The 13,785-nt window shown below is 36.6% G+C and overlaps 1 non-coding gene across 1 annotated transcript; it reads right to left on the bottom strand.

Moving 5' to 3' along the window:
• Window positions 1-13,228: 13,228 nt before the first annotated feature.
• Window positions 13,229-13,336, bottom strand: LOC148580470 (small nucleolar RNA R71). Its single transcript, XR_015897921.1, has one exon. It is a non-coding gene; the product is annotated as a small nucleolar RNA R71 (small nucleolar RNA).
• Window positions 13,337-13,785: the final 449 nt, after the last annotated feature.

The raw sequence follows: 13,785 nt of genomic DNA, 5'->3' as shown, positions 1-13,785 counted from the left end.
TGAATAGAAAAATAATAGTACTTTGAATTAATTCATGAGGAACAGCAGAGCTCCACACCTTAATCTATGGTGTGTAGAAACTCTACCGTTGAAAATACATAAGTGATGAAGGTTCAGGCATGACCGTGATGCCAGCCCCCAAGTCTAAGGAAAAACATTCCAAAGATCCAAAGATGATCTAAAGATGTAAATACAATAGTAAAAAGTCCTATTTATACTAAACTAGTTACTAGGGTTTCAGAAATGAGTAAATGATGCAGAAATCCACTTTCGGGCCCACTTGGTGTGTGCTTTGGCTGAGCATTGAAGCTTTCACGTGTAGAGGTCTTTCTTGGAGTTAAATGCCAGTTTGTAACCTGTTTCTGGTGTTTAACTCTGCTTTGCAACCTGTTTCTGGCATTTAACTCCAGAATAGGGCAGAGAGCTGGCATTGAATGCCTGTTTGCGTCGTCTAAACTCGGGCAAAGTATAGACTATTATATATTGCGGGAAAGCCCTAGATGTCTAATTTCCAATGCAATTGAGAGTGCACCATTTGGACTCCTGTAGCTCCAGAAAATCCACTTTAGTGCATGGAGGTCAGAATCCAACAGCATCTGCAGTCCTTCTTCAACCTCTGAATCTGATTTTTGCTCAAGTCCCTCAATTTCAGCCAGAAAATACTTGAAATCACAGAAAAACACACAAACTGATAGTAAAGTCCAGAAATGTGATTTTTATTTAAAAACTAATAAAAATATATTAAAAACTAATCAAATCATACTAAAAACTATGTAAAAACAATGCCAAAAAGCGTATAAATAATCCGCTCATCACAACACCAAACTTAAGTAGTTGCTTGTCCCCAAGTAACTAAAAATCAAATAGGATAAAAAGAAGAAAATATACTATAAATTCCAAAATATCAATGAAACTTAGCTCCAATTAGATGAGCGGGACTAGTAGCTTTTTGCCTCTGAACAGTTTTGGCATCTCACTTTAGCCGTTGAAGTTCAGAATGATTGGCATCTATAGGAACTCAGAATTCAGATAGTGTTACTAATTCTCCTAGTTCAGTATGTTGATTCTTGAACACAGCTACTTTATGAGTCTTGTCCGTGGCCCTAAGCATTTTGTTTTCCAGTATTACCACCGGATACATAAATGCCACAGACACATAACTGGGTGAACCTTTTCAGATTGTGACTCAGCTTTGCTAGAGTCCCCAATTAGAGGTGTCCAGGGTTCTTAAGCACACTCTATTTTTGCTTTGGACCTCGACTTTAACCGCTCAGTCTCAAGTTTTCACTTGACACCTTCACGCCACAAGCACATGGTTAGAGACAGCTTGGTTTAGCTGCTTAGGCCAGGATTTTATTCCTTTAGGCTCTCCTATCCACTGATGCTCAAAGCCTTGGATCCTTTTTATTACCCTTGCCTTTTGGTTTTAAGGGCTATTTGCTTTTTGCTCTTGCCGTTTGGTTTAAAGAACTTTTGGCTTTTTCTTTTTTTTTTTTTTGGGCAAGCTTTTGTATTCACTGCTTTTTCTTGCTTCAAGAATCATTTTTATGATTTTTCAGATTATCAAATAACATGTCTCCTTTTTCATCATTCTTTCAAGAGCCAACATATTTAACATTCATAAACAACAAATTTAAAAGACATATACACTGTTCAAGCATTCATTCAGAAAACAAAAAGTATTGTCACCACATCAAAATAATTAAACTAATTTCAAGGATAAATTCGAAACTCATGTACTTCTTGTTCTTTTGTAATTAAAACATTTTGCATTTAAGAGAGGTGATGGATTCATAGGACATTTATAACTTCAAGGCATAGACACTTAAATACTAATGATCATGTAATAAGACAAAAACATAAACAATATCATTTGGAGTGGAAGTGTTCCCAAGATCATCAACAATATCACTTGGAAGAGGGTTCAACAACTTCCACAAGATCATCAACAATATCACTTGGAGTAGAAGTGTTCTCAAGCTTGAAATCCACCTCTTGTTCAACTTCCTCTAGCTTTTCAACCACTTCTTCTTATTCAACAATCTCTTCCTTCTCCACTTGTTGCAAGACATACCCCATCTCCTTGTCCTCATATTGAGATTCTAAAATCTCCTTCATGCTCCTTTCTTCGGTTGATTTCTCACATTCATCCGTGGAGATGCTTTGCTTCTTGCATGAGTCCCATGAGTCCAAGTTGGCTTTAATTTTGGCAAGGTTAGCCTCGATAACTTCATTTCTCCTCCTTTGGGCTTCCTCTTGCTCCTTTTGACGGATTATTGCTTGAAGCCGATCCATTGCTTCATTGAGACGATCCATTGACTCTTGGATGGATGGGTATGGGTGTTCTTCCATAGAGGGTTATGGTGGAAAGGGAGATTCATTATATGGTTGAAAGTTATCATACATGGGAGGTGATTCATCTTGGTAATAGTATGGAAGTGGTGGTTCTTGAGGGAATTGGTGGTGGAATTGGGGTGGTTCTTCATATGGTTCATATGGTTCACAAGGTGGTTGGTATGGTGGATATGTGTTGGGATCATATGGAGGTGTTTGGTGATATGAGGCTTGTGAGTATGGTTGTTGAGGGCTATGTTGAAGGAAAGGGTCATATGTATATGGTGGTTGTGGTTGACAATCACAATAAAGGTCATCACATACATTAGGTTGGTATGCATTAGGATTAGGATTATACCCACAAGAATCTAGACGAGGTTGTTGCCAAGAAGGTTGTCCATAAGCTTGGGGCTCCTCCCACCTTTGATCTCCAAATCCTTGATGCACATCCTCATTGAAACTTCCATTTCCTACAACATAGTTTGAACCAAACTCATGGCCAAAGTGATAAGAATTCATGGTGATAAGAGAAAACAAAAACAATTTCTAATAAGAAACAAAGAAAATCAAATCCCAAAACTAATGAAGACTAACAAACAAAACCAAAAATCAAGCTATTCACAATATATACAATAGCCAATAATGTAACACCATTGCAACTCCCCGGCAACGGCGCCATTTTGATGAACGAGTTTTGGTCGATGGTTTAGAATTTCTCTTCTAGAAATAAGAACTTCGTTGTAAGCATAGTTCTAAACCAACAAACAATTCCCACATCAAAAATTTTGGTTGTCACAATTAACAAACCCCAAATAAGAATTAACCGGAGTATTTAGACTCTAGGTCGTCTCACAAGGAATTGCAATGAAGTGCTCAATTATTGGCTATGAAGAACAAGGGGGTTTGATTTTCAATGGGCAAGAAAAATAAATGGCAAGAAAGTAAATTAAGCAAGTAATTAAAGAAAGCAAGATAAAGAACTCTTGGCTAAGACTTAGGTAATTGAGATCACCATCCTTGTCTACAAACCATATATTGATAATTACGAGAGGCCAAGCTCATTAAGTCTACTTCCAAAAGTCTTAAGTACGTAATATCTACTCCTAGACTTGAAGTACGTCAAATGGCTTTGATCACATCAACCCATAAGTCACAACCTACCTACTAATTAGATTAGTAGTGGGTTGGCGTCAATGAGTATCAAATTGATCACCAAGGGTTCTCAAATCATCAATTCAATGAGACCCAATGACTCAAGGTCACTCAATTCCCTTAGCCTAGGCCAAGAGTCAAGATAACTACTCAAGAACTAAAGGAAACATTATATCAAACACCTAGAGTGCAAGAAAAGTAAACATCACAAATTGCAAGAATTAATGAAACCCATAACTAACATAAGCAAGAAATCAACACTAACAATCAAGATCAACATAAAAGAGCATGAAAACATAGAATTGTATTAAAAGAAAATTAAGATCCAACAAGGTTCATGAACATAAAAATGGCAAAATAGGGAAATTAACAACAAGAACTAGAAGAACAAAGGTGTAACAACAAGAAATTAAAAGAGAAAACTGAATCAAAACAAGAATTGAAAGATGAAATTGGGAGTGATTAACCTAATTGTACCCTAATTTCTATCCTAAATCTAGAGAGAGGAGAGAGCCTCTCTCTCTAGAATTCTACCCTAAAACATGATGAAAAACTCAACTATGACTACTTGGTTCATTTCCCCTTCAATCCTTGGGTTCAATAGCATCAGAAATGGGTTGGATTGGGCCCAAAATGAGCTTCAAAATCGCTGGGGGCGATTTCATTAAAGTGGATCCACGGGCAGAATCGGCGCGCACGCGTACATGGCGCGTGCGCACCCCTGAGCGCGAAGCAACATATGGCAAAATTTATATCATTTCGAAGCCCCAGATGTTAGCTTTCCAACGCAACTGAAACCGCCTTATTTGGACCTCTGTAGCTCATGTTATGGTCGATTGAGTGCGAAGAGGTCAGGCTTGACAGCTTTACAGTTCCTTCATTTCTTCTTGAGTTCTCCCACTTTGCATGCTTTTCTCCTCACTTCTTCCATCCAATACTTGCCTTATGAACCTGAAATTACTCAACAAACATATCAAGGCATCGAATGGAATTAAAGTGAATTAAAATCACCAATTTTAGGGCCTAAAAAGCATGTTTTCACATTTAAGCACAAATCAAGGGAGAATTGCAAAACCATGCTTTTTCATTGAATAAATGTGAGAAAAGTTGATAAAATCCCCCAAAATAAGCATAAGATAAACCACAAATTGGGGTTTATCAAATCTCCCCACAGTTAAACCAAGCATGTCCTCATGCTAAGAATAAAGAAGGACAAGAAAAGGGTATGAACATTTATTCAATGCAAATAAACTATATAAACCTATCTACATGCATGCAACTAAATGCAAAATGATTCTACCTACTTGGTTAAAAGTAAATCAATCTCCAAGAACATATATAAGCAAGTAGGGCAAAGGTCATATGATGACTCACAAACTCTACCAATTCAAATATCAAAATGAAGTTCAAATAGACTTGCAAGAAGAACGCTCATGAAAGCCGGAAACAAGGAATTGAACATCGAACCCTCACCGGAAGTGTATCCGCTCTAGTCGCTCTAGTGTATAGGGTCGATCACTCAATTCTCTTCTAATCATGCTTTCTATGATTTGTTTTTCATCTAACAATCATCAATTATTTAATGCATGCATACATTCATCATGAGGACTTATTCATAGGTTGTAATGGGGCTAGGGTCAATGTATGGATGCATATGGTCAAGTGAGCTTGAAATTTGCATCTTTGATTAACCTAAGCTCTCACCTAACACATATAACAACCTATACAATTCTAATACAAAACCTAGCTACACATGATTCCCACTTTTTTTTTTCTTCACATACTCATGCATTCTCTTTAATTAACATCCCATATGCATTGATTTTTATTGAACTTTACCTTGGGGCATTTTTGTCCCCTTTTTATTTCTTTTTCTCCTTTTTTTTCTTTTTCTATTATTATTATTTTATATATATATATATATATATATATATATATATATATATATATGTGTGTTTTTTTTCTTTATCATTTTTTTAAGTATATACAAACGTATCAATGCATATAGTTTTACATATAGTGCATGAATATGTACCCAATTCCCAGTATTTTAAACAAAAATAAAAATTACACTTTTACCTCAACCAATGTCCCAAGTTTTCCACACCCAAATGATACACACCCTCACTAGCCTAAGCTAATCAAAGATCCAAATTAAGGACATTTATTATTTTTCACTTAGGGGTAGTGATGTGCTAAAATTAAGAACGAAAGGGATTAAATAGGCTTAAATCGGCTAACAATGGTTGATGAAAGGTAAGCTAATTGGGTAAGTGAGCTAAATAAAATGATGGGCTCAATCATATAAATGCATGTATACATGGAATAATGGACATAAAGAATCAAACAAATCAAAGATTATAATCATAGAGAGAGAATAATGCACACAAGAATGGAAATAAGTGGTTATAAGATGTAACCACACAATTAGGCTCAAAACTCACATGCTTGTGTTCTTAGCTCAAAAGCCATGTTCCAAAATAAATTCTTCAAGCAAGTTCACAAAAAAAATTTTTCAAATTGGTAGGGTGCCCTAAAACAATTTTTCTTGGAAAAGATATCATCACCCTAACCAAGTAGTCCTAATCATAAAAAGAAATGGTGAAATATGTACAAATTCTAACTAATATGCAACCTATCATGCAATGCAACAACTATTCTAACAAAGACAAAAATTAAAAATTGGTGTTGAAAAAGGAAGTTTTTACCCATGGAGATCGGTCGGACAACCTCCCCACACTTAGAAATTTGCACCGTCCTCGGTGCATGCAAAGGAGAGCAAGGTGGACGGGTTGCTACAATTGATGAGCTCCTTCAAAAGGTTGTGCGGATGAACTTGTTTGTTGCCCCATTTAGAAGCCTTTCCATTCCTTTCCTTCTTGGTGGCCAACCTAAAAGGAAAGAGAAAGAAGGATAATTAAGCCTATATCAAAGATATCAGAGCAAGTAGAACATAGGCGGGGGCTAATACCAAATAAGAGTGAGGTTCTCACTACATGTTAGCTACGCATGTAAGTGAGAGAACAATATAGGCAAAGGGCATATCAATTAATACTTGATGCAAGAACAAGTTAAAGCATGAAGAGCATATTGAGCATCAAGCTTAATCAATAATTGACACAAACAAGATTAGTGGTAAGCGTGAGAGCATTTGGTCCCATCCTAACTCAGTGATGATGAAGTATAAAAACAAGGGATCATGAGTTAGGAAGGACTAAAGCACTAATGTTATGTGTAGAGCAAATATTACAATTAATGTGAAACAAGTCACAAAGCACCAAGATTAACCAAGAAATCCTCAACAATTGAATATAAGAATCCAACACCATTATTAAAACAAGAACTTAGAAAATAAAATAAGAACAATTTATAAGAACAAATTAAAATGCAATGGGTGATAATATGCAAATTCAACATATAGAAGAAAATGAAAATAAGAAAAAAAAAGTGGAATTTTGAAAAGAAAAGAAGAAGTGAAAGAAAGTAAGAAAGGAAGAAAGAAGAAGAAAGAAGAAGGTAAAAAGAAAGAGGAAAAAACAAAGTAGAAAACAGGGGAAGCAGCGCGCGGAACCGACGCGTACGCGCACGGCACGCGTGCGCGTGGGTGGGGAGGCGGGACAAGCGACGCGTACGCGCATAGCATGCATACGCGTGGATGTGAAGATGGCGACCGACGCGGACGCGTCATGTACGCTCGCGCGTGGGTCGCGGCACAGAATAGGCATAACTTTGGCACAACTCTCTGGTTTTTGTACCAGGAGTGTGATGTGCACCACCAGCGCGCGCGCAGCGCGTTTGTCCGCAGATGCCCGTTTTTTTTTTTTTTCAAAAACAAGGCACTCTCCTAATCTACAAGCATTCTAAAACAATCAAAATTAAATTCAACAACAAATCTTTTTGGTTTATGAAGAATTTTCAAATACACTAAAAACAAAACTTATACTACAAGAAAAATGCAATTCAACAACAACTAAACTAATCAAAACAAGCTAAGAAACAACTAATCAATCAAAGAAAAATGTATAAGAGTATAGAAAATAACAAAAACTACCTACAATGGCAACTCCAATCACTTATTAACCAAACCTAAAAGAGAGTGGAAAGAGTTTACCATGGTGGGGTGTCTCCCACCTAGCACTTTTAGTTTAAGTCCTTAAGTTGGACATTTGGGAAGCTCCTTGTTATGGTGGCTTATGCTTGAATTCATCTTGGAACCTCCACCAATGCTTGGTTTTCCATTGTGCTCCAAAATTTCTAATAAGTTGCAACAAGTCTTGATAGAGTCCTTCACAAGCTAAGGGTTCCCAAAATTGATCCTCATATATACCCGGATCCCAAATCTTGTTTCTACACCCATCTTCAAGTTGATCGTCACAATTCCAATTGGGTGAGAAGTGATCTGAATTCTCAAGTAAACACCAAAGCATCTTCCTAGACCCCTTTAGTTGAGAATTATACCAACCATTGCATATAGACTTTAAGCTTCCAACCATAAGGAACCTTGATTGGCATTTCCACCCACTACTCAATTTCCTTTTGTTCTTAACCCCACAAAGAGCTCTAAGTTGCCCAACCATCTCAATCAAACCATATTCAAATGGGAAAGTAAAGATTAGAGATAAGAATTTTACCCACTTAAATGTTATGTTGGATGGTGACTTAGGAAGGGACATCTCCAATGGTCTTGTAAGTTCCATTCCCTTGTGCTCTTCTTTGAATACCTCCACCTCTTGGCAAGCTTCTTTCATGTTCACCTCTTAATAAGGCTCTTCATGTTCAATTACTTCCTCACCAACCTCTTCTAGCTCTTCTCCATTCTTCATATCACAACTTGGAGGTAATGTGGAACTTGTCTCAACATCCACCTCAATTTCAAGAGGGGAAGATTCTTCAAATACCAAAGGATCATGTGTTGGTTTGGGCTCATCTCCAAGAGGAAGATTTGTTATTTACTCATCGTCTTCCAATTCTTCATCATTCATTATAAGCATAGGAGGTTGCGCATTATCCTCCTCAACACCAAATTCAAGCTCATTGGAAGAGGGTTCAACAACTTCCACAAGATCATCAACAATATCACTTGGAGTGGAAGTGTTCTCAAGCTTGAAATCCACCTCTTGTTCAACTTCTTCTAGCTTTTCAACCACTTCTTCTTCTTCAACAATCTCTTCCTTCTCCACTTGTTGCAAGACATACCCCATCTCCTTGTCCTCATGTTGAGATTCTAAAATCTCCTTCATGCTCCTTTCTTCGGTTGATTTCTCACATTCATCCGTGGAGATGCTTTGCTTCTTGCATGAGTCCCATGAGTCCAAGTTGGCTTTAATTTTGGCAAGGTTAGCCTCGATAACTTCATTTCTCCTCCTTTGGGCTTCCTCTTGCTCCTTTTGACGGATTATTGCTTGAAGCCGATCCATTGCTTCATTGAGACGATCCATTGACTCTTGGATGGATGGGTATGGGTGTTCTTCCATGGAGGGTTATGGTGGAAAGGGAGATTCATTATGTGGTTGAAAGTTATCATACATGGGAGGTGATTCATCTTGGTAATAGTATGGAGGTGGTGGTTCTTGAGGGTATTGGTGGTGGAACTGGGGTGGTTCTTCATATGGTTCATATGGTTCACAAGGTGGTTGGTATGGTGGATATGGGTTGGGATCATATGGAGGTGTTTGGTGATATGAGGCTTGTGAGTATGTGATGAGCGGATAATTTATACGCTTTTTGGCATTGTTTTTAGTATGTTTTTTAGTAGGATCTAGTTACTTTTAGGGATGTTTTTATTAGTTTTTATGTTAAATTCACATTTCTGGACTTTAGTATGAGTTTGTGTATTTTTCTGTGATTTCAGGTAATTTTTGGATGAAATTGAGGGACTTGAGCAAAAATCAGATTCAGAGGTTGAAGAAGGACTGCTGATGCTGTTGGATTCTGACCTCCCAGCACTCAAAGTGGATTTTCTGGAGCTACAGAACTCCAAATGGCGCGCTCTCAATGGCGTTGGAAAGTAGACATCCAGGGCTTTCCAGCAATATATAATAGTCTATACTTTGCCCAAATGTAGACGACGCAACAGAGCGTTGAACGCCAGTTCTACGCTGCAGTCTGGAGTTAAACGCCAGAAACACGTCACAAACCAGAGTTGAACGCCAAAAACACGTTACAACTTGGCGCTCAACTCCAAAAGAAGCCTCTGCACGTGTAAACTTGAAGCTCAGCCCAAGCACAGACCAAGTGGGCCCCGGAAGTGAATTTCTGCATCAATTACTTACTTCTGTAAACCCTAGTAGCTAGTCTAGTATAAATAGGACTTTTTACTATTGTATTTACATCTTCGGATCATCTTGGGACGTCTAGTTCTTAGATCATGGAGGGCTGGCCACTCGGCCATGCCTGAACCTTTCACTTATGTATTTTTCAACGGTAGAGTTTCTACACACCATAGATTAAGGTGTGGAGCTCTGCTGTTTCTCAAAGATTAATGCAAAGTACTACTGTTTTTCTATTCAATTCAACTTATTCCGCTTCTAAGATATCCATTCGCACTTCAACATGAATGTGATGATCGTGACAGTCATCATCATTCCCTATGAACACGTGCCTGACAACCACTTCCGTTCTACCTTAGATTGAATGAGTATCTCTTGGATTCCTTAATCAGAATCTTCGTGGTATAAGTTAGAACCCATGGATGGCCATTCCTAAGATCCGGAAAGTCTAAACCTTGTCTGTGGTATTCTAAGTAGGATCTGGGAAGGGATGGCTGTGACGAGCTTCAAACTCGCGAGTGCTGGGCGTAGTGACAGACGCAAAAGGATCAATGGATCCTATTCCAGTATGATCGAGAACCGACAGATGATTAGCCATGCAGTGACAGTGCATTAGACCATTTTCACTGAGAGGACAGGATGTAGCCATTGACAACGGTGATGTCTAACATACAGCTTGCCATGGAAAGGAGTAGGATTGGTTGGATGAAGACAGCAGGAAAGCAGAGGTTCAGAGGAACGAAAGCATCTCTATACGCTTATCTGAAATTCTCACCAATGAATTACATAAGTATCTCTATCCTATTTTCTGTTTATTTATTATTATTATTCGAAAACTACATAACCATTTGATAACCACCTGACTGAGATTTACAAGATGACCATAGCTTGCTTCATACCAACAATCTCCGTGGGATCGACCCTTACTCACGTAAGGTTTTATTACTTGGACGACCCAGTGCACTTGCTGGTTAGTTGTCTCGAAGTTGTGACAAATTATGATTTAATATTTGAGCACCAAGTTTTTGGAGCCATTATCAGGGATCACAATTTCGTGCACCAAGTTTTTGGCGCCGTTGCCGGGGATTGTTCGAGTTTGGACAACTGACGGTTCATCTTGTTGCTCAGATTAGGTAATTTTCTTTTTGTCCTATTTTCAAAAATTTTTCAAAATTCTTTCAAAAATTTCTCATCTGTTTTCGAAAATTATTCTAAATTTTTAAGAATGAAATCTAGTGTTTCACAAAGCATGTTGAAGCCTGGCTGGCTGTAAAGCCATGTCTAATTCTTTTGGACTGCGGCTTCCAACTATTAGCATAGAGGCAAGTTAATTGGAATATCAGTTGTTGCATGCCTGATTTATATCCTAAAGCTGGCTGGCTATTAAGCCATGTCCAACCCTTGGATTGGAGCTTTAGGCCAACATTGAAAGATTCCTGGGATTCTTATTAAAAATTTTGAATTTCTTATTTTCTTTTTCCTATATGTTTTTCGAAAAAAATTTAAAAGAAAATACAAAAAAATCATAAAATCATAAAATCAAAAATATTTTGTGTTTCTTGTTCGAGTCTTGAGTTAATTTCAAGTTTGGTGTCAATTGCATTTTTTCTAAAAATTTATGCATTTTTCGAAAATTCATGCATTCATAATGTTCTTCATGATCTTCAAGTTGTTCTTGGTAAGTCTTCTTGCTTGATCTTTAAATTTTCTTGTTTTGTGTCTTTTCTTGTTTTTCATATGCATTTTTCGTTTGTTAGAGTCCAAGCATTAAAGATTTCTAGGTTTGGTGTCTTGCATGTTTTCTTTGCATAAAAAATTTTCCAAAATATGTTCTTGATGTTCATCATGATCTTCAAAGTGTTCTTGGTGTTCATCTTGACATTCATAGTGTTCTTGCATGCATCACATGTTTTGATCCAAAATTTTCATGCATTGAGTCTTTTTGATGTTTTTCTCTTTCATCATTAAAAATTCAAAAATCAAAAAAATATCTTCCCCTTTTTCTTCTCATAAATTCGAAAATTTGAGTTGACTTTTTCAAAACTTTTTAAAATTTAGTTGTCTCTTATGAGTCAAATCAAATTTTCAATTTAAAAATCTTATCTTTTTCAAAATCTTTTTCAAAAATCATATCTTTTTCATTTTTCTTATTTATTTTCGAAAATTTTAAAGATATTTTTCAAAAATCTTTTTCTTAATTTTATATCATATTTTCGAAAATATCATCAACAATTAATGTTTTGATTCAAAAATTTCAAGTTTGTTACTTACTTGTTAAGAAAGATTCAAACTTTAAGTTCTAGAATCATATCTTGTGATTTCTTGTGAATCAAGTCATTAATTGTGATTTTAAAAATCAAATCTTTTTCAAAACTAATTTCAATCATATCTTTTCAAAAATATCTTTTTATCTTATCTTTTTCAAAATCATATCTTTTTAATCATACCTTTTCATATCATATCTTTTTCAAATATCTTTTTTAACTTCTTATCTTCTTATCTTTTAAAAATTGATTTTCAAAATTTGTTTCAACTAACTAATTAACTTTTTGTTTGTTTCTTATCTCTTTCAAAACTACCTAACTAACTATCCCTCTCTAATTTTTGAAAATACCTCCCTCTTTTTCAAAAATTCTTTTTAATTGATTAATTGTTTTAAATTTTAATTTTAATTTTATTTCCCCTTTAATTTTCGAAAATCATCAACTCATTTTCAAAAATTATTTTCGAAAACTTCTCTCTCTCATCTTCTTCTATTTATTTAATTACTTACTAACACTTCTCTTCATCTCATATCTCTGCTCCTATCCTCACCCTTGTGTTTGGATTATCCATTCTTCTTTACATTACATTCTTTTCTTCTTCTACTCACACAAAGGAATCTCTATACTGTGACATAGAGGATTCCATACTTTCTTTGTTATTCCCTTCTTTGTCATATGAGCTGGAGCAAGGACAAGAACATTCTTGTTGAAGCAGATCCTGAACCTGAAAGGACTCTGAAAAGGAAACTAAGAGAAGCTAAAATACAACAATCCAGAGACAACCTTACAGGAATTTTCGAACAGGAAGAGGAGATGGCAGCTGAAAATAATAATAATGCAAGGAGGATGCTTGGTGACTTTACTGCACCTAATTCCAATTTACATGGAAGAAGCATCTCAATTCCTACCATTGGAGCAAACAACTTTGAGCTGAAACCTCAATTAGTTTCTCTGATGCAGCAGAACTGCAAGTTTCATGGACTTCCATCTGAAGACCCTTTTTAGTTCTTAAATGAATTCTTGCAGATCTGTGATACTGTTAAGACCAATGGGGTTGATTCCGAGGTCTACAGGCTTATGCTTTTCCCGTTTGCTGTAATAGACAGAGCTAGAACATGGTTGGACTCACAACCTAAAGATAGCCTGAACTTTTGGGATAAGCTGGTCAAGGCTTTCTTAGCCAAGTTCTTTCCTCCTCAAAAGCTTAGTAAGCTTAGAGTGGATGTCCAAACCTTCAGACAGAAAGAAGGTAAATCCCTCTATGAAGCTTGGGAGAGATACAAGTAACTGACCAAAAAGTGTCCTTCTGACATGCTTTCAGAATGGACCATCCTGGATATATTCTATGATGGTCTGTCTGAATTAGCTAAGATGTCATTGGATACTTCTGCAGGTGGATCCATTCACCTAAAGGAAACACCTGCAGAAGCTCAAGAACTTATTGACATGGTTGCTAACAACCAGTTTATGTACACTTCTGAGAGGAATCCTGTGAGTAATGGAACGCCTCAGAAGAAGGGAGTTCTTGAAATTGATGCTCTGAATGCCATATTAGCTCAGAATAAAATATTGACTCAGCAAGTCAATATGATTTCTCAGAGTCTGAATGGAATGCAAGCTGCATCCAATAGTACTCAAGAGGCATCTTCTGAAGAAGAAGCTTATGATCCTGAAAATCCTATAATAGCAGAGGTGAATTACATGGGTGAACCATATGGAAACACCTATAATCCCTCATGGAGAAATCACCCAAATCTCTCATGGAA

Source organism: Arachis ipaensis, chromosome B10, assembly GCF_059453495.1.
Source record: "Arachis ipaensis isolate K30076 ecotype BB chromosome B10, ASM5945349v1, whole genome shotgun sequence".
In the NCBI taxonomy this organism is placed as follows: Eukaryota; Viridiplantae; Streptophyta; class Magnoliopsida; order Fabales; family Fabaceae; genus Arachis; species Arachis ipaensis.
This window is presented reverse-complemented; position numbering and strand designations above follow the sequence as displayed.